We start from the raw sequence: 22946 nt of genomic DNA on the forward strand, positions 1-22946 counted from the left end.
GATCTTCCGATCTGTGAATTGGCTGCTTGGATCCCCGCCAAAAATGTAGTCAGGGCTTGTGCCTTATTTGTTTCTTTGTTTCAGATTTGTCACGCTTTGCCTGTTTCTGATCCTTTGCTGTGTGCAGACACCAAATAAGAATTCTAGCAGTTTGATCAATGGAATGATATGGGGATATGTCCATTTTATCCCGTGTCATATTGTGACAGAGGTATTGTTTCTATACCACACATAGTAATAATTCAGTAATTCACAGTTTCTACAACAAAACCTTTTCAGGGTACTTTTTAAACTTGCCATTTGACACCAATGGTTTCCAAGGTAAATGCCACAGATGGTTATATCAGTGTATTGCTTTTGAAAGGCTTGCTGTGATTGTGTGTATTTTCCTATCGTTTGCCTCTCACACTCAGCATTCAAGTTGGCACACAGTGGTGGCAGTGACCTTTTCCAAACAACTCTTGCCCTACTCATTTGTTTTGAGTTAAATGTCAAATGTAGACCGACAAGATGCTGGTGGACAGTTAGCCTTCCTAGGCTTGGTTCATTTAAATTAATTGCATTCCTACACTCTTCTTACACCATGTGGGTTTCTCTGTGTTTAATTGTGTGATACATTGAAATGTAGTGATTTATATCACAGGTGTGGGGGATATGTTGAAATCCATAGATACCTCTAGAACTCCAGAGCCTAACATTCCTTCTCATCTGGATAACAGCTGTAAACATGGTCTGATATATGTCACCCAGACAGGGTGGCCTACATGTTAATGGATTTCTATTCCCTGTATATAGCCATGTTATTTTCTACTCCCTGAATATAGCCATGTTATTTTCTACTCCCTGAATATAGCCATGTTATTTTCTACTCCCTGAATATAGCCATGTTATTTTCTACTCCCTATATATAGCCATGTTATTTTCTACTCCCTGTATATAGCCATGTTATTTTCTACTCCCTGTATATAGCCATGTTATTTTCTAATTCCTGTATATAGCCATGTTATTTTCTAATTCCTGTATATAGCCATGTTATTTTCTAATTCCTGAATAGCCATGTTATTTTCTAATTCCTGTATATAGCCATGTTATTTTCTACTCCCTGTATATAGCCATGTTATTTTCTAATTCCTGTATATAGCCATGTTATTTTCTAATTCCTGTATATAGCCATGTTATTTTCTGCTCCCTGTATATAGCCATGTTATTTTCTAATTCCTGTATATAGCCATGTTATTATCTAATTCCTGTATATAGCCATGTTATTATCTAATTCCTGTATATAGCCATGTTATTATCTAATTCCTGTATATAGCCATGTTATTTTCTAATTCCTGTATATAGCCATGTTATTATCTAATTCCTGTATATAGCCATGTTATTATCTAATTCCTGTATATAGCCATGTTATTATATAATTCCTGTATATAGCCATGTTATTTTCTACTCCCTGTATATAGCCATGTTATGCATTGTGTATTTTGTCCTCGTGTCACAATTTCTATTTTTGTTTCAATTCTTTTTTATCTTTAACTCTGCATTGTTGGAAAAGGACCTGTAAGCATTTCACTGTTAGCCTACACCTGTTGTCTACTAAGCATGTGAGAAATCAAATGTGATTTGATTTATAGTAGTGGCCTGTTAAGTGGTGGTGACACAACAACAGGGATAAGCAGTCTGTTGATCATCCCCTGCATTTACCCTAATGTAACCCCAGTGACTATAGCCCTACACTAGCCCAAGTCCATTTACCCTAATGTAACCCCAGTGACTTCAGCCCTACACTAGCCCAAGTCCATTTACCCTAATGTAACCCCTGTGACTATAGCTCTACACTAGCCCAAGTCCATTTACCCTAATGCAACCTCAGTGACTATAGCCCTACACTAGCCCAAGTTCATTTACCCTAACCCCTCACCATAGCCCCTCACCATAGCCCCTCACCATAGCCCCTCACCATAACCCCTCACCATAGCCCCTCACCATAGCCCCTCACCATAACCCCTCACCATAGCCCCTCACTAGCTACAGCCCTATAGTCCTAGTCCTCTGCTGTAGTTGTTTCCTTACCCCTCTCATCCCATGTTGCTTGACTGTATGATCTCATCCACCACTATCTCCCCTAACATGACTGTCTGATGAAGACACCAGGGTCTAGTTAGCCTCTGCAGAGAGAGAAAGAGAGCGAGATCTGTCAGAGCATTATGCAGTTCTGTCTTCCCCCCCCCCCCCCCCATTTCCCCCGGCTTTGCCTTGCTTAATGGAGAACTCTGTCATCAAAGCACTTCATGTAATATTGTCCAGGGTGTAGGGTTGAAACAGTGGATTAGATACATGGTTAGATACTACAGAACTGGCCAATGTTATTGCCAGCCCTCAGGGACCGTGTTTAAAGGGTTGTTGTTGCATCGCTGATTCTCGGGCCTATGTTGTTCGTATGAAAGGGCCTGAATTGAAAAAGAGACGTTGATGTGTGTCTCGACTCTGGAGGAGACTGAGTTGGCAACTTGGTAGCAACTAGGAGATGTTGCTGTAATGTTGTCAAGGCAACGCTGAATCGAAGGACTCAGACCTAACGTTGCTTCTCTTTGATTGTCAGCTCTGCAAACCAACCAATCTCATTTGTAGTCTGTGTGCAAACTGTAAATGTGTCAAAGGCAAAGCACCTAACTGCCATATAAAATAGATACAAAGTCATAAGTCAAAGTCATTGTAGTAGTATTAGAGAGGTCTTGGTGTCATAATTTACATCCTTGACCCTATAAACTCTTCAAAGCACAACAAAGGATTTGTCACCGGTAAAGAAGGTCAGTTGAACTCTACTCTAAGTAGAAGACAGATGTCTCACCGTATGCCACTACTAGCGACCCGGTGTGTGGCGCCTATATATAACACTTTAAGCTCTCTGACACACACACAGGTGTCAATGGCTGTCCTGTTGTAGTCGGTTGTGGTGGCTGGTTTTGCATAGATAATGAGGTTGAAGGCTGGGGGTTTTGCGTAGATAGTGAGGTTGAAGGCTGGGGTTTTGCATAGAAGATGAGGTTGAAGGCTAGGGTTTTGCATTGACAAGGAGGTTGAAGGCTGGAGTTTTACATAGAGGATGAGGTTGAAGGCTGGGGTTTTGCATAGAGGATGAGGTTGAAGGCTGGGGTTTTGCATTGACAAGGAGGTTGAAGGCTGGAGTTTTACATAGAGGATGAGGTTGAAGGCTGGAGTTTTACATAGAGGATGAGGTTGAAGGCTGGGGTTTTGCATAGAGGATGCGGTTGAAGGCTGGGGTTTTGCATAGAGGATGAGGTTGAAGACTGGGGTTTTGCATAGAAGATGAGGTTGAAGGCTGGGGTTTTACATAGAGGATGAGGTTGAAGGCTGGGGTTTTGCATAGAGGATGAGGTTGAAGGCTGGGGTTTTGCATAGAGGATGAGGTTGAAGGCTAGGGTTTTGCATAGAGGATGAGGTTGAAGGCTGGGGTTTTACATAGAGGATGAGGTTGAAGGCTGGGGTTTTACATAGAGGATGAGGTTGAAGGCTGGGGTTTTGCATAGAGGATGAGGTTGAAGGCTGGGGTTTTGCATAGAGGATGAGGTTGAAGGCTGGGGTTTTACATAGAGGATGAGGTTGAAGGCTGGGGTTTTGCATAGAGGATGAGGTTGAAGGCTGGGGTTTTGCATAGAGGATGAGGTTGAAGGCTAGGGTTTTGCATAGAGGATGAGGTTGAAGGCTGGGGTTTTACATAGAGGATGAGGTTGAAGGCTGGGGTTTTACATAGAGGATGAGGTTGAAGGCTGGGGTTTTGCATAGAGGATGAGGTTGAAGGCTGGGGTTTTGCATAGAGGATGAGGTTGAAGGCTGGGGTTTTACATAGAGGATGAGGTTGAAGGCTGGGGTTTTGCATTGACAAGGAGGTTGAAGGCTGGAGTTTTACATAGAGGATGAGGTTGAAGGCTGGAGTTTTGCATAGAGGATGAGGTTGAAGGCTGGGGTTTTACATAGAGGATGAGGTTGAAGGCTGGGGTTTTGCATAGAGGATGAGGTTGAAGGCTGGGGTTTTACATAGAGGATGAGGTTGAAGGCTGGGGTTTTGCATAGAGGATGAGGTTGAAGGCTGGGGTTTTACATAGAGGATGAGGTTGAAGGCTGGGGTTTTGCATAGAGGATGAGGTTGAAGGCTAGGGTTTTGCATAGAGGATGAGGTTGAAGGCTGGGGTTTTACATACGGGGCCTAATGCAGATAACAGTTACAGTACATAAATGGTCTTGTCTGGTATTTTCTTGTCTGATCTGGTATTGTCTGGTCTGGTCTGGTATTGTCTGGTCTGGTATTGTCTGGTATTGTGTGGTATTGTCTGGTCTGGTATTGTCTGGTCTGGTATTGTCTGGTTTTGTCCTGGTCTGGTATTGTCTGGTCTGATTTTGTCCTGGTCTGGTATTGTCTGGTCTGGTTTTGTCCTGGTCTGGTATTGTCTGGTCTGGTTTTGTCTGGTCTGGTATTGTCTGGTTTTGTCTGGTCTGGTTTTGTCTGGTCTGGTATTGTCTGGTCTGATTTTGTCTGGTCTGGTATTGTCTGGTATTATTTGGTCTGGTATTATTTGGTCTGGTATTGTCTGGTCCGGTATTGTCTGGTCTGGTATTGTCTGGTATTGTATGGTCTGGTTTTGTCTGGTCTGGTATTGTCTGATCTGGTATTGTCTGGTATTGTATAGTCTGGTATTGTCTGGTCTGGTATTGTATGGTATGGTATTGTATGGTATGGTATTGTCTGGTATTGTCTGGTCTGGTATTGTCTGGTATTGTCTGGTATTGTCTGGTCTGGTATTGTCTGGTATTGTCTGGTCTGGTATTGTCTGGTTTTGTCCTGGTCTGGTATTGTCTGGTCTGGTTTTGTCCTGGTCTGGTATTGTCTGGTCTGGTTTTGTCCTGGTCTGGTATTGTCTGGTCTGGTTTTGTCTGGTCTGGTATTGTCTGGTATTATTTGGTCTGGTATTATTTGGTCTGGTATTGTCTGGTCTGGTATGGTATGGTATGGTATTGTATGGTATGGTATTGTCTGGTATGGTATTGTATGGTATGGTATTGTCTGGTATGGTATTGTATGGTATGGTATTGTATGGTATGGTATTGTCTGGTCTGGTCTGGTATTGTCTGGTATTGTATGGTATGGTATTGTATGGTATGGTATTGTATGGTATGGTATTGTCTGGTCTGGTATTGTCTGGTCTGGTATTGTCTGGTCTGGTATTGTCTGGTATTGTATGGTCTGGTCTGGTATTGTCTGGTCTGGCATTGTCTGGTCTGTGCATGTTTGAGCACAGTGACCAGAGCTGTACTGACCAATTCCATATTGTCTGGTCTGGTATTGTCTGGTCTGGTATTGTCTGGTATTGTCTGGTCTGGTATTGTCTGGTTTTGTCCTGGTCTGGTATTGTCTGGTCTGGTTTTGTCCTGGTCTGGTTTTGTCCTGGGTTGGTATTGTCTGGTCTGGTTTTGTCTGGTCTGGTATTGTCTGGTATTGTCTGGTCTGGTTTTGTCTGGTCTGGTATTGTCTGGTCTGGTATTGTATGGTATGGTATTGTATGGTATGGTATTGTCTGGTCTGGTATTATCTGGTCTGGTATTGTATTGTCTGGTATTGTCTGGTATTGTCTGGTCTGGTATTATCTGGTCTGGTATTGTCTGGTATTGTATGGTCTGGTTTTGTCTGGTCTGGTATTGTCTGGTATTATTTGGTCTGGTATTGTCTGGTCTGGTATTGTCTGATCTGGTATTGTATGGTCTGGTATTGTCTGGTCTGGCATTGTCTGGTCTGGTATTGTCTGGTCTGTGCATGTTTGAGAGCACAGTGACCAGAGCTGTACTGACCAATTCCATGGTTAAACTGTATGGCTGTTCACAGTATACATATTCCTTGTGTACACACAGGAACTTGGAACTCAAACACACTTCTCAAAATAGGTTATTTAACATAGGTATGGCTGTGTGCTTCAAAGGGTTTTTCCAGAACTGTGTGAGCAAAATAATTGGCATGGCTGTTTTTCATAGTCCCATGGTGGCGTTGGCTCAATCTCCTTGTACCAGGCAATCCTTGGTCTCAACTACTGTGTGTGTGTATGTGTGTACAGGGACAAGGGGTGGCGCTGGGAGTTATGTAATAAATGTCCCAGAACATTACTACACTGTATTCTCTCTCTCTCTCTCTCCCACCCACCCTTACTCTCTCTCTCTCTCTCTCTGCCTCACTCTCTTGTCTCTTTTGACAGTGCAGTGAATCGCAGAGAGACAGTAGCTCAATGTCCTTTTGAGGGGAATCACACACTACTCTCCATGTATCTTGTTGTTTTGTTTGTGTTTCAAACTCAAATCAAATGCTTTGGTGAATATGTACCTCAAGTGCAATTTTATTAGTCACATGCGCCGAATACAACTGGTGTAAAATTTACTGTGAAATGCTTGCTTTTGAGCCCTTCTCAACTAAGCAAATATAAAAAATTATATTAAAAAGTTTGAATAAAATAGATATACAAAGAGGAGTTAAATCCATACAAAATATCAGTACCAGATCAATGTGGAGCTACATACAGGGAATACCAGTACCAGATCAATGTGGAGCTACATACAGGGAATACCAGTACCAGATCAATGTGGAGCTACATACAGGGAATACCAGTACCAGATCAATGTGGAGCTACATACAGGGAATACCAGTACCAGATCAATGTGGAGCTACATACAGGGAATACCAGTACCAGATCAATGTGGAGCTACATACAGGGAATACCAGTACCAGATCAATGTGGAGCTACATACAGGGAGTACCAGTACCAGATCAATGTGGAGCTACATACAGGGAGTACCAGTACCAGATCAATGTGGAGCTACATACAGGGAATACCAGTACCAGATCAATGTGGAGCTACATACAGGGAATACCAGTACCAGATCAATGTGGAGCTACATACAGGGAGTACCAGTACCAGATCAATATGGAGCTACATACAGGGAATACCAGTACCAGATCAATGTGGAGCTACATACAGGGAGTACCAGTACCAGATCAATGTGGAGCTACATACAGGGAGTACCAGTACCATATGAATGTGGAGCTACATACAGGGAATACCAGTACCAGATCAATGTGGAGCTACATACAGGGAGTACCAGTACCAGATCAATATGGAGCTACATACAGGGAATACCAGTACCAGATCAATGTGGAGCTACATACAGGGAGTACCAGTACCAGATCAATATGGAGCTACATACAGGGAATACCAGTACCAGATCAATGTGGAGCTACATACAGGGAATACCAGTACCAGATCAATGTGGAGCTACATACAGGGAGTACCAGTACCAGATCAATGTGGAGCTACATACAGGGAATACCAGTACCAGATCAATGTGGAGCTACATACAGGGAGTACCAGTACCAGATCAATATGGAGCTACATACAGGGAATACCAGTACCAGATCAATGTGGAGCTACATACAGGGAGTACCAGTACCAGATCAATGTGGAGCTACATACAGGGAGTACCAGTACCAGATCAATGTGGAGCTATATACAGGGAATACCAGTACCAGATCAATGTGGAGCTACATACAGGGAATACCAGTACCAGATCAATGTGGAGCTACATACAGGGAGTACCAGTACCATATCAATGTGGAGCTACATACAGGGAGTACCAGTACCAGATCAATGTGGAGCTACATACAGGGAATACCAGTACCAGATCAATGTGGAGCTACATACAGGGAGTACCAGTACCAGATCAATGTGGAGCTACATACAGGGAATACCAGTACCAGATCAATGTGGAGCTACATACAGGGAGTACCAGTACCAGATCAATGTGGAGCTACATACAGGGAATACCAGTACCAGATCAATGTGGAGCTACATACAGGGAGTACCAGTACCAGATCAATATGGAGCTACATACAGGGAATACCAGTACCAGATCAATGTGGAGCTACATACAGGGAATACCAGTACCATATGAATGTGGAGCTACATACAGGGAGTATCAGTACCATATGAATGTGGAGCTACATACAGGGAATACCAGTACCAGATCAATGTGGAGCTACATACAGGGAATACCAGTACCAGATCAATGTGGAGCTACATACAGGGAATACCAGTACCAGATCAATGTGGAGCTACATACAGGGAATACCAGTACCAGATCAATATGGAGCTACATACAGGGAATACCAGTACCAGATCAATGTGGAGCTACATACAGGGAATACCAGTACCAGATCAATATGGAGCTACATACAGGGAATACCAGTACCATATGAATGTGGAGCTCCAAACAGGGAATACCAGTACCAGATCAATGTGGAGCTACATACAGGGAATACCAGTACCATATGAATGTGGAGCTACATACAGGGAGTATCAGTACCATATGAATGTGGAGCTACATACAGGGAATACCAGTACCAGATCAATGTGGAGCTACATACAGGGAATACCAGTACCAGATCAATGTGGAGCTACATACAGGGAATACCAGTACCAGATCAATGTGGAGCTACATACAGGGAATACCAGTACCAGATCAATGTGGAGCTACATACAGGGAATACCAGTACCAGATCAATATGGAGCTACATACAGGGAATACCAGTACCAGATCAATGTGGAGCTACATACAGGGAATACCAGTACCAGATCAATATGGAGCTACATACAGGGAATACCAGTACCATATGAATGTGGAGCTCCAAACAGGGAATACCAGTACCAGATCAATGTGGAGCTACATACAGGGAATACCAGTACCATATGAATGTGGAGCTACATACAGGGAGTATCAGTACCATATGAATGTGGAGCTACATACAGGGAATACCAGTACCAGATCAATGTGGAGCTACATACAGGGAATACCAGTACCAGATCAATATGGAGCTACATACAGGGAGTACCAGTACCATATGAATGTGGAGCTCCAAACAGGGAATACCAGTACCAGATCAATGTGGAGCTACATACAGGGAATACCAGTACCATATGAATGTGGAGCTCCAAACAGGGAATACCAGTACCAGATCAATGTGGAGCTACATACAGGGAATACCAGTACCAGATCAATGTGGAGCTACATACAGGGAATACCAGTACCAGATCAATATGGAGCTACATACAGGGAGTACCAGTACCATATGAATGTGGAGCTCCAAACAGGGAATACCAGTACCAGATCAATGTGGAGCTACATACAGGGAATACCAGTACCAGATCAATGTGGAGCTACATACAGGGAATACCAGTACCAGATCAATATGGAGCTACATACAGGGAGTACCAGTACCAGATCAATATGGAGCTACATACAGGGAGTACCAGTACCAGATCAATGTGGAGCTACATACAGGGAATACCAGTACCAGATCAATGTGGAGCTACATACAGGGAATACCAGTACCATATGAATGTGGAGCTACATACAGGGAGTACCAGTACCATATGAATGTGGAGCTACATACAGGGAGTACCAGTACCATATGAATGTGGAGCTACATACAGGGAATACCAGTACCAGATCAATGTGGAGCTACATACAGGGAGTACCAGTACCATATGAATGTGGAGCTACATACAGGGAATACCAGTACCAGATCAATGTGGAGCTACATACAGGGAGTACCAGTACCATATGAATGTGGAGCTACATACAGGGAGTACCAGTACCAGATCAATGTGGAGCTACATACAGGGAGTACCAGTACCATATGAATGTGGAGCTACATACAGGGAATACCAGTACCAGATCAATGTGGAGCTACATACAGGGAGTACCAGTACCATATGAATGTGGAGCTACATACAGGGAGTACCAGTACCAGATCAATGTGGAGCTACATACAGGGAATACCAGTACCAGATCAATGTGGAGCTACATACAGGGAATACCAGTACCAGATCAATGTGGAGCTACATACAGGGAGTACCAGTACCAGATCAATGTGGAGCTACATACAGGGAATACCAGTACCAGATCAATGTGGAGCTACATACAGGGAGTACCAGTACCAGATCAATGTGGAGCTACATACAGGGAATACCAGTACCAGATCAATGTGGAGCTACATACAGGGAGTACCAGTACCATATGAATGTGGAGCTCCAAACAGGGAATACCAGTACCAGATCAATGTGGAGCTACATACAGGGAATACCAGTACCATATGAATGTGGAGCTCCAAACAGGGAATACCAGTACCAGATCAATGTGGAGCTACATACAGGGAATACCAGTACCAGATCAATATGGAGCTACATACAGGGAATACCAGTACCAGATCAATATGGAGCTACATACAGGGAGTACCAGTACCAGATCAATATGGAGCTACATACAGGGAATACCAGTACCAGATCAATATGGAGCTACATACAGGGAATACCAGTACCAGATCAATATGGAGCTACATACAGGGAGTATCAGTACCATATGAATGTGGAGCTACATACAGGGAGTACCAGTACCAGATCAATATGGAGCTACATACAGGGAGTATCAGTACCATATGAATGTGGAGCTCCAAACAGGGAATACCAGTACCAGATCAATGTGGAGCTACATACAGGGAATACCAGTACCAGATCAATATGGAGCTACATACAGGGAATACCAGTACCATATGAATGTGGAGCTCCATACAGGGAATACCAGTACCATATGAATGTGGAGCTACATACAGGGAATACCAGTACCAGATCAATATGGAGCTACTGTGCATACAGGGAATACCAGTACCAGATACACGTGGAGCTTTTATTTCTTTCATCACATTCCCAGTGGGTCAGAAGTTTACATAGGCTCAATTAGTATCTGGTAGCATTGCCTTTAAATTGTTTAACTTGGGTCAAACGTTTTGGGTAGCCTTCCACAAGCTTCCCACAATAAGTTGGGTGAATTTTGGCCCATTCCTCCTGACATAACTGGTGTAACTGAGTCAGGTTTGTAGGCCTCCTTTCTCACACACACTTTTTCACTTCTGCCCTCAAATTTCCTATGGGATTGAGGTCAGGGCTTTGTGATGGCCACTCCAATACCTTGACTTTGTTGTCCTTAAGCCATTTTGCCACAACTTTGGAAGTATGCTTGGGGTCATTGTCCATTTGAAAGACTCATTTGCTACCAAGTTTTAACTTCCTGACTGATGTCTTGAGATGTTGCTTCAATATATCCACATAATTTTCCCTCCTCATGAAGCCATCTATTTTGTGAAGTGCACCAATCCCTCCTGCAGCAAAGCACCCTCACAACATGATGCTGCCACCCCCATGCTTCATGGTTGGGATGGTTTGTTTCATCAGACCAGGGGACATTTCTCCAAAAAGTACCATCTTTGTCCCCATGTGCAGTTGCAAACCGTAGTCTGGCTTTTTTATGATGGTTTTGGAGCAGTGGCTTCTTCCTTGCTGAGTGGCCTTTCACGTTATGTCGATATAGGACTCGTTTTACTGTGGATATAGATACTTTTGTTCCTGTTTCCTCCAGCATCTTCACAAGGTCCTTTGCTGCTGTTCTGGGATTGATTTGCACTTTTCGCACCAAAATACGTTCATCTCTAGGAGACAGAACGCGTCCCCTTCCTGAGCGGTATGACGTCTGCGTGGTCCCATGGTGTTTCTACTTGCGTACTATTGTTTGTACAGATGAACGTGGTACCTTCAGGCGTTTGGAAATTGCTCCCAAGAATGAGCCAGACTTGTGGAGGTCTACAATATTTTTCTGAGGTCTTGGCTGATTTCTTTTGATTTTCCCATGATGTCAAGCAAATAGGCACTGATTTTGAAGGTAGGCCTTGAAATACATCCACAGGTACACCTCCAATTGACTCAAATGATGTAAATTAGCCTATCAGAAGCTGCTAAAGCCATGACACAATTTTCTGGAATTTTTCAAGCTGTTTAAAGGCACAGTCAAACTAGTGTATGTACATTTCTCACCCACTGGAATTGTGATACAGTGAATTATAAGTGAAATAATCTGTCTGTAAACAATAGTTGGAAAAATTACTTGTGTCATGCACACAGTAGATGTCCTGACCGACTTGCCAAAACTATAGTTTGTTAACAAGAAATTTGTGGAGTGGTTGAAAAATGAGATTTAATGACACAACCTAAGTATATGTAAACGTCCAACTTCAACTGTATGTACATGAAGGCAGGATAAAGTGACTAGGCATCAGAATAGATAATAATAAGGTATTTGAGGTAGATATGTACATGAAGGCAGGGTAAAGTGACTAGGCATCAGGATAGATAATAATGAGGTACAGTGCCTTGCAAAATTATTCGGCCCCATTGAACTTTGCGAACTTTTGCCACATTTCAGGCTTCAAACATAAAGATATAAAACTGTATTTTTTTGTGAAGAATCAACAACAAGTGGGACACAATCATGAAGTGGAACGACATTTATTGGATATTTCAAACTTTTTTAACAAATCAAAAACTGAAAAATTGGGCGTGCAACATTATTCAGCCCCTTTACTTTCAGTGCAGCAAACTCTCTCCAGAAGTTCAGTGAGGATCTCTGAATGATCCAATGTTGACCTAAATGACTAATGATGATAAATACAATCCACCTGTGTGTAATCAAGTCTCTGTATAAATGCACCTGCACTGTGATAGTCTCAGAGGTCCGTTAAAAGCGCAGAGAGCATCATGAAGAACAAGGAACACACCAGGCAGGTCCGAGATACTGTTGTGAAGAAGTTTAAAGCCGGATTTGGATACAAAAAGATTTCCCAAGCTTTAAACATCCCAAGGAGCACTGTGCAAGCGATAAAATTGAAATGGAAGGAGTATCAGACCACTGCAAATCTACCAAGACCTGGCCGTCCCTCTAAACTTTCAGCTCATACAAGGAGAAGACTGATCAGAGATGCAGCCAAGAGGCCCATGATCACTCTGGATGAACTGCAGAGATCTACAGCTGAGGTGGGAGACTCTGTCCATAGGACAACAATCAGTCGTATATTGCACAAACCTGGCCTTTATGGAAGAGTGGCAAGAAGAAAGCCATTTCTTAAAGACATCCATCAGAAGTGTTGTTTAAAGTTTGCCACAAGCCACCTGGGAGACACACCAAACATGTGGAAGAAGGTGCTCTGGTCAGATGAAACCAAAATTGAACTTTTTTGGCAACAATGCAAAACGTTATGTTTGGCGTAAAAGCAACACAGCTGAACACACCATCCCCACTGTCAAACATGGTGGTGGCAGCATCATGGTTTGGGCCTGCTTTTCTTCAGCAGGGACAGGGAAGATGGTTAAAATTGATGGGAAGATGGATGGAGCCAAATACAGGACCATTCTGGAATAAAACCTGATGGAGTCTGCAAAAGACCTGAGACTGGGACGGAGATTTGTCTTCCAACAAGACAATGATCCAAAACATAAAGCAAAATCTACAATGGAATGGTTCAAAAATAAACATATCCAGGTGTTAGAATGGCCAAGTCAAAGTCCAGACCTGAATCCAATCGAGGATCTGTGGAAAGAACTGAAAACTGCTGTTCACAAATGCTCTCCATCCAACCTCACTGAGCTCAAGCTGTTTTGCAAGGAGGAATGGGAAAAAAATTCAGTCTCTCGATGTGCAAAACTGATAGAGACATACCCCAAGCGACGTACAGCTGTAATCGCAGCAAAAGGTGGCGCTACAAAGTATTAACTTAAGGGGGCTGAATAATTTTGCACGCCCAATTTTTCAGTTTTTGATTTGTTAAAAAAGTTTGAAATATCCAATATCCAATATCCAAATATCGTTCCACTTCATGATTGTGTCCCACTTGTTGTTGATTCTTCACAAAAAAATACAGTTTTATATCTTTATGTTTGATGCCTGAAATGTGGCAAAAGGTCGCAAAGTTCAAGGGGGCCGAATACTTTCGCAAGGCACTGTATTTGAGGTAGATATGTACATGAAGGCAGGGTAAAGTGACTAGGCATCAGGATAGATAATAATGAGGTATTTGAGGTAGATATGTACAGGAAGGCAGGGTAACATGACTAGGTATCAGGGTAGATAATAATACGAGTAAAATAAACAGAGTAGCAGCAGCAAATGATCCGTGTAAAAGTGTGAGAGTGTAATATGTAAGTATGTTTGTGTTATGTCTGTATGCATGTGTGTTATGTGTGAGTGTGTGTGTGTGTGTGCGTATGTAGTGTGTGTGAATGTGTGTTGGTTTTTTGTGGGAGTGTGAATGTAGTGTGTGTGAATGTGCGTTGGTTTTTTGTGGGAGTGTGAATGTAGTGTGTGTGAATGTGTGTTGGTTTTTTGTGGGAGTGTGAATGTAGTGTGTGTGAATGTGTGTTGTTTTTTTGTGGGAGTGTGAATGTAGTGTGTGTGAATGTGTGTTGTTTTTTTGTGGGAGTGTGAATGTAGTGTGTGTGAATGTGTATACAGTGGCCAAAAAAAATTGTACACCCTTTGGAATTACCTGGATTTCTGCATAAATTGTACATCAAATTTGATCGGATCTTCATCTAAGTCACAACAATTGACAAACACAGTGTGCTTAAACTAATAACACACACATCATTGTATTTGTCTTGTCTATATTGAATACATAATTTAAACATTCACAGTGTAGGTTGTAAAAAATATGTGAACCTCTACACTAATGGCTAATGAGTCAGGAGTCAACTAACCTGGAGTCGAATCAATGAGACGAGTTTGGAGATTTTGGTTAGAGCTGCCCTGCCCCATAAAAACACTCACAAATTTTGAGTTTGCTATTCACAAGAGCATTGCCTGATGTGAACCATGCCTCGAACGAAAGAGATCTCAGAAGACCTAAGGCTAAGAATTATTGCCTTGCATAATGCTGGAAAAGGTTACAAAATATCTCTAAAAGTCAGTCCACGGTAAGACAAATTGTCTATAAATGGAGAAACTTATGGTGCTGAAACGGCACTGTAAACATTAGGTGTATATCATTTATGGTGCTGAAACTACACTGTAAACATTAGGTGTATATCATTTATGGTGCTGAAACTACACTGTAAACATTAGGTGTATATCATTTATGGTGCTGAAACTACACTGTAAACATTAGGTGTATATCATTTATGGTGCTGAAACTACACTGCAAACATTGCATGTGTATCGAGACTCTTGATTCATATAATAACGTGATTATGCCCCTGGCTGGTCATGTTTGTTGTTACCCAGTATGCTTGGTGTTGTGTTTGGGTCAAGGGGGGTAAGTTACCATGGAGACACCTGTGGAGGTTCGTTGTCACTCTACCAGGCCCGAAATCTCCTCTACCTTCCTTTCTCTCTTGTTCTTTCCCCTCTCTGTGTGTTTGTCTTTCTTTCACTCTGACTCTTTCCTCCACTCTCACGGCTAAATACTTTTTCCAGCTTGAGTTGGGGAAAAAACAGCCAAAACACCAGAAATCTGTGATTTTTTCCCCCATGTTTTCCAATGTCATATAACTGGCATCCATCCAAGATGGAATAGTTCAGATTGTGTTAAATTTATAGCTACATTGCACTCATATCACAAAAACCAAGTCACTTGAATCGGATGCATATGTTTGTTGTGGTACAAGCTATCGCTGGGGGAGCATGTGTTGCACCTTCTATGTCCTCATTCCACTTAGAAAGCACCTGAGAACCTGTTCCCACCAACAAGTTGGCAGTAAGTTGTATAAATCTATAATGAGTTTCGGAAAAACCTCATGGGGCAAGGGAAGTTATTTACACACATACCATGTACAAACATACCATGAGTAATCTTTTTAATGAACTTATTTGAGAACAGATATTGACTAATTATTTTGCATTTTGACATTTAATATTTTGCTTAACTGTGTGTGTGTGCGTGTGTGCGTGTGTGCGTGTGTGTGTGTGTGTGTGTGTGTGTGTGTGTGTGTGTGTGTGTGTGTGTGTGTCCAGTGACACGCCATGGCAGGGTTATCAAACTGGCGGCCCGCAGGCCAAATTTGGCCTTGGATGGTATTATTTGCCCTCCCCAAGTTTTCTGAGCAGCAAACTTTTTGGGGGGAGACATAAAAGACTGTAAAAACACCAGGAAATCAGCACCAAGGGATTTGAATTTGAGAAATCCGTTCCCTAGTATTCCCACGCATAGTAGAGAGGCATGTGATTGTATACAAATGTAAGCAAGGTTTGTAATGATTGTTTTAGTCTAATAAGCACTTCCGGGGCCGACAGAGATGGCCGCCTCGCTTCGCGTTCCTAGGAAACTATGCAGTATTTATTTTTTATTTTTATGTATCATTATTTCTTACATTGTTACCCCAGGAAATCTATTTTTTTTACATAGGAACTATTGAATATAAGAGCAACGTCCACTTACCAACATTATGACCAGGGATACGACTTTCCCGAAGCGGATCCTCTGTTTGGTCCACCACCCAGGACAGTGGATCGGATCCCTGCCAGCGACCCAAAACAACGGCTCCGCAGAAGGGGCAGACAGAGCGGTCTTCTGGTCAGGCTCCGTAGACGGGCACATCGCGCACCGCTCCCGAGCATACTACTCGCCAATGTCCAGTCTCTTGACAACAAGGTTGATGAAATCAGAGCAAGGGTTGCCTTCCAGAGAGACATCAGAGATTGTAACTTTCTTTGCTTCACGGAAACATGCGTTATCAGAGTCGGTACAGCCACCTGGTTTCTTCACGCATCGGGCCGACAGAAACAAACATCTCTCTGGTAAGAAGAAGAAGAGAGAGAATTGGAAATCACATATCTTTAAGCTGCATTTATTGTAGCTGGGGATTTTAACAAGGCTAATCTGAAAACAGCCCTGTACAACTGGTCCGAGACTTCCTGACGGGCCGCCCCCAGGTGGTGAGGGTAGGAAACAACATCTCCACCCCGCTGATCCTCAACATTGGGGGCCAAAGGGTGCGTTCTCCGCCCTCTCCTGTACTCCCTGTTCACCCACGACTGCGTGGTCATACACGCCCCCAACTCAATCATCAAGTTTGCAGACGACACTACAGTGGTAGGCTTGATTACCAACAACAACGAGACGACCTACAGGGAGGAGGTGAGGGCCCTCGGAGTGTGGTGTCAGGAAAATAACCTCACACTCAACGTCAACAAAACTAAGGAGGTGATCGTGGACTTCAGGAAACAGCAGAGGGAGCAGCCCCCTATCCACATCGATGGGACAGTAGTGGAGAAGGTGGAAAGTTTTAAGTTCCTCGGCGTACACATCACGGACAAAGTGAAATGGTCCTCCCACACAGACAGCGTGGTGTAGAAGGTGCAGCAGTGCCTCTTCAACCTCAGGAGGCTGAAGAATATTGTCTTGTCACCAAAAACACTCACAAACGTTTACAGATGCACAATCAAGAGCATCCTGTCGGGCTGTATCACCGCCTGGTACGGCAACTGTTCCGCCCACAACCGTAAGGCTCTCCAGAGGGTAGTGAGGTCTGCACAACGCATCGCCAGGGGCAAACTACCTGCTCTCCAGGACACCTACACCACCCGATGTCACAGGAAGGCCAAAAAGATCATCAAGGACAACAACCACCTGAACCTGCTGTTCACCCCGCTATCATCCAGAAGGTGAGGTGCATCAAAACTGGGACTGAAAGACTGAAAAACAGCTTCTATCTCAAGGCCATCACTAACATTGAGTGGCTGCTGCCAACATACTGACTCAAACCTCTAGCCACTTTAATAATTAAAAATTGGATGTAATAAATGTATCACTAGCCACTATAAACAATGCCACTTTATATAATGTTTACATACCCTACATTACTCATCTCATATGTATATACTGTACTCTATACCATATACTGCATCTTGCCTATGCCGTTCGGCCATTGCTCATCCATATATTTATATGTACATATTCTTATTCATTCCTTTACACTTGTGTGTATAAGGTAGTTGTTGTGAAATTGTTAGATTACTTGTTAGATATTACTGCATGGTCGGAACTAGAAGCACAAGCATTTCGGTACACTCACATTAACATCTGCTAACCATGTGTATGTGACAAATGAAATTTGATTTGATATTATATCTGTTTGTGATTCTTGCAGTCAATTTTCAACCAGATGATTTGTAATTATGTTCCAGCCCCCCGACCATCCGCTCAAGATAAATTGGCCCGCGGCTGAATCTAGTTGATGATCCCTGCTCTATGGGCTGTCTCTGATCTGCTGTAATCATCATCATCGTTGTGTGCTTGTAGCTCAGCTTTCCTTCCTGCCCTGTTCCTCTCACTAAACACACACACACACACACACACACACACACACACACACACACACACACACACACACACACTGACTCACGATTAACCCAGTTCATTGCAGACTAGCAATGCAAATAGGAAAATGGCTCAACCATTTCCTCCACAATTGAATTAGTTAAATTAGTATAAAAAATATCATATACACACATGAATTGAATGGTCCCAAAGTTGAACAGCATATTTTTAACCACCAAGACTCTGCATGGGACAGTTGTTGCCTATTAGCCGTATCATGGGTGGTTTTTATAAACATCTGAAGGACAGTTGCTGCCTATTAGCCGTGTCATGGGTGGTTTTTATAAACATCTGAAGGACAGTTGCTGCCTATTAGCCGTGTCATGGGTGATTTTCATAAACATCTGAAGGACAGTTGCTGCCTATTAGCCGTGTCATGGGTGATTTTCATAAACATCTGAAGGACAGTTGCTGCCTATTAGCCGTGTCATGGGTGGTTTTCATAAACATCTGAAGGACAGTTGCTGCCTATTAGCCGTGTCATGGGTGATTTTCATAAACATCTGAAGGACAGTTGCTGCCTATTAGCCGTATCATGGGTGGTTTTCATAAACATCTGAAGGACAGTTGTTGCCTATTAGCTGTATCATAAACATCTGAAGGAAGCACCACAGTGGCAGTCTACTGGCTCCATTAGTATCCCACCATGCCTTCTGGCAGCCCAAGCCCACACAGGTAGAAGACACAGCAGGTGGTACGTTAGCATATTCATGATCCGCTGGTGCATAATTCATTAGGTCTCCTGGTGGGAAGTTGGCAGGTTAGTCACGTGTTGCCTTACCTCTGGGGTATGCCAGTGAGACTAGGTGGCTGGGCCTCTAATTGGTAGGGTGGAGATAACGAGACACACACACACAATGCACACACAACTTTATCTGTGTGTGTGTGTGTGTGTGTGTGTGTGTGTGTGTGTGTGTGTGTGTGTGTGTGTGTGTGTGTGTGTGTGTGTGTGTGTGTGTGTGTGTGTGTCTGTGTGTGTGTGTGTGTGTGTGTGTGTGTGGCAGGCCCAGAGTGTATAGCAGCAGCCTGCCAAGCCTCATTCCACAGATTCCTCTGCAAGAAAAAATAATCTGGGAGAGAAAGAGAGCGGGAGAGATGCAGCCAGGGACACGAGACAGGGAATGGAGCCAGCAAAAGAAAGGGGCCAGAGGGAGGCCTTGGTTTGAAAAAGTAGGAGAGTGGGAGAGTAGGAGAGTTAGAGAATTAGAGAGTAGGAGCACTAGCTTTTGTTTCAACTGACCAGGCTGTTGTTGTATTGGAATGTATTAACTTGCCTGGTTAAATCAACTCACCAGGCTGTTGTTGTGGTTAAATCATTCTTAGATCAAAATCATTTCTCATTTAGTACAAATTATTTAGATCAACATACACAAAAACACACCTCTTGGCCTGAAAGCTTAGAGTACACCCACCTCTTCAGAAACAATGGGTAAATGTGTAGCATGCCATGTGTGGTGATTGCAGCCATTTCAAATGTCAGTTGCTTAAGACTTCTGGTGAGTTAGACCACCCTGGCTTTAAGACTTCTGGTGAGTTAGACCACCCTGGCTTTAAGACTTCTGGTGAGTTAGACCACCCTGGCTTTAAGACTTCTGGTGAGTTAGACCACCCTGGCTTTAAGACTTCTGGTGAGTTAGACCACCCTGGCTTTAAGACTTCTGGTGAGTTAGACCACCCTGGCTTTAAGACTTCTGGTGAGTTAGACCACCCTGGCTTTAAGACTTCTGGTGAGTTAGACCACCCTGGCTTTAAGACTTCTGGTGAGTTAGACCACCCTGGCTTTAAGACTTCTGGTGAGTTAGACCACCCTGGCTTTAAGACTTCTGGTGAGTTAGACCACCCTGGCTTTAAGACTTCTGGTGAGTTAGACCACCCTGGCTTTAAGATTTCTGGTGAGTTAGACCACCCTGGCTTTAAGATTTCTGGTGAGTTAGACCACCCTGGCTTTAAGACTTCTGGTGAGTTAGACCACCCTGGCTTTAAGACTTCTGGTGAGTTAGACCACCCTGGCTTTAAGACTTCTGGTGAGTTAGACCACCCTGGCTTTAAGACTTCTGGTGAGTTAGACCACCCTGGCTTTAAGACTTCTGGTGAGTTAGACCACCCTGGCTTTAAGACTTCTGGTGAGTTATACCACCCTGGCTACAGCTGAGTGAGAGAGAAGTGTTTGTGTGTGTCTGTCTGCCTCAGTAGGGTGAGAGAGAACGAGATTAGGAAACTGTTAGTGCTTTTTAATTAATGCTGATGTGTTAACAGCATTTCTATCTCATATTTTACTGTATGTTGATCAGGATTACAGATTGTATGTAATGCCCCCCCTCCCTCCCTCTTGCAGGTCTTGTTGATGGGTGCTTGCACATTTTAGCCTATTGCCCCATTTCCTTGCTGCACTCCCCCTGCGGTGTGGGGGGGGGGGGGGGGGGGGGGGGGGGCACGCAGGCCAGTTTGCACGGCACAGAGAGCTGTCTGGTTTTCATGTTTCTGGGAAGGAAGCACTTACAAGTGAAGGAATAAATGATGTGGTTATTTTGCCAGGCATGTCAATGCAGCTGTTATTGTCTTTCTTGTCCTAAACAAGTACACTAAAGACAAAGAAATAATTGCATAATTTATAAGTACTGCATAACTGCACTTACTATTGAACTTTAGGGTAATTGAGTTATCCCACAGCGTATTATTTGTTTTATTTAACCAACATACACATGAATATTCATTATGTAGTGGCATCTCTTTGTCCCTATCGGCTGTCACTCTAACCTGTGATCTGGCAGTGACATAACCAGTGGAATGACATCAGCTGATTAGTCAGTATCTCTTTGTCCCGTGGCATGTGGCTCCTTATTAGAGAACACTGTGACCTACACTGGAGCCTAGCCAGGGAATATTGATGTTGTATTATTTCACTGTTGTGTGTGTAGAATGGAACGGCTCTCACAGGGAAAATCAATAGGGGCTGCAGCGAGGGAGGTGTGTGTGTGTGTGTGTGTGTCCACGCATATAAGTCCATGCGCATGTGTCCATAGGCACCCAAGCTCATGTCAATGTAAAGCATCATTCAATTGTGTCCGGGTTGGTGAGGGTGAGGTTTGGTGTGCAACTCTACCATGTGTTCTACCATTAGTAAATTGCCACTCAACCTGCATATTGATGACTGTAAGAACTCTCTTCCAGCTGTTACGTGTGTGTGTGTTTGATTTGATTTATTAGGATCCTCATTAGCCAACGCCAATGGAGACAGCTAGTCTCCCTGGGCTCCGACACATAACGATAAAGACATTACTGAGAAAAGACTTTACAATTTACATACACACACACACACACACACACACACACACACACACACACACACACACACACACACACACACACACACACACACACACACTGCATTCAGTTCAGTGATGTAGTGTAGTGACTTGTCTGAGTTCTCTCTATAGACCAGTGTTTTTCAATCCCTTATTGATCGTTTGAGAAACTAAAAACATAACTGTTTTCTGATGCACAGACTGAATGAATGCATAGAGGATGAGGCTTCCAGTGAGCCTTCCAGTGAGCCTCTGGAAACAACTGTTTTGGGTGTGTAACTCCCTCCACCTTTCTCAGCATCGAAGAGGGGGGTGGTGCCGGGGCCCCGGGAACTTTGTGTGTGGAAGAAGAAGGGATGAAGAAGATGAAAGGGTCATCATGCCATTCACAGGGCAGAAAAGAGGAAGAGATGAAACGTGTGAGAATTTACATACACAAATAGGAAGGAAGTAGGACTCATGAAATGTGTGTGTGTGTGTGTAGGGTGTGTATGGCAATTAAAAAATATTTTCGCCCCTGTCTGAAATTAGGTGTTCTCAACCCCCCTAGGTTAAATTAAGCCCCCGGGAGTGGAGGGTGGAGAGAAAGGAAGAGTTACGACTTCAAACACACAGACACACACAGCACACTCTTGGCACACATGAAAACTAATCACAGAAACCAAGTTTTTATCTCAGAGCAACCTTATGGCAACCTCATTTGATTCGCTCCACTCACTCCTGTGAATCACAGGGGGTTGGTGGCACCTTAATTGGGGAGGACAGGCAATGGCTGGAGTGGAATTAGTGGAACGGTATCAAATATGGTTTCCATGTGTTTGATGCTTTTCCATTTTTTCGGTTCCAGACATTATTATGAGCCGTCCTTCCCTCAGCAGCCTCCACTGAATTGTGAATCTATTCTCTCAGAATGTGAGGAGTGGCTGTGTGCTTCCCTACCTTTCCCTGCTTTAGGTCTATATTAGCTGAGTCATTGGGGCTTCATGGGCTTCTCCCTGTCTGCTCTGTTGTTTAGTCTGGGAGTTTTCAGGTTGTGAGGGAGTGGAGGTTCCCTGGTGTTGCCCAGCTGGTCTGCGTCAGCCCTCATTCCCCCTCAGAGTCCAGAAACTACCCCTAGCAGACTCTTCCCCCCGAGGCACTTCAAGTATGTCTGAAAGGAATTTGATTGGTATAAGGCAATACATAGCCTCCTATGGGCCAATAACCTAAGCCCAGGAACTTCAATCTAGAATTTAGACCTGTGACTAGGTCTAGTTACTAATCAATGTGGTAGTACTGTAGATCTACCTTTCCCCTGGTTTGGCTAGGTGGAATATTTTCCACATTGCATA

General features: G+C 43.4%; 1 protein-coding gene across 1 annotated transcript in view; it reads left to right on the top strand.

Annotated features, from left to right (window-relative positions):
• Window positions 1-22946, top strand: part of eeig1b (estrogen-induced osteoclastogenesis regulator 1b) — a 76568-nt gene that overhangs the window by 1567 nt on the left and 52055 nt on the right. The gene's annotated exons all lie outside the window — the stretch shown is intronic.

The sequence above is a fragment of the Oncorhynchus mykiss genome, chromosome 5 (assembly GCF_057628025.1).
Source record: "Oncorhynchus mykiss isolate SJ-2025 chromosome 5, ASM5762802v1, whole genome shotgun sequence".
Taxonomy (NCBI): Eukaryota; Metazoa; Chordata; class Actinopteri; order Salmoniformes; family Salmonidae; genus Oncorhynchus; species Oncorhynchus mykiss.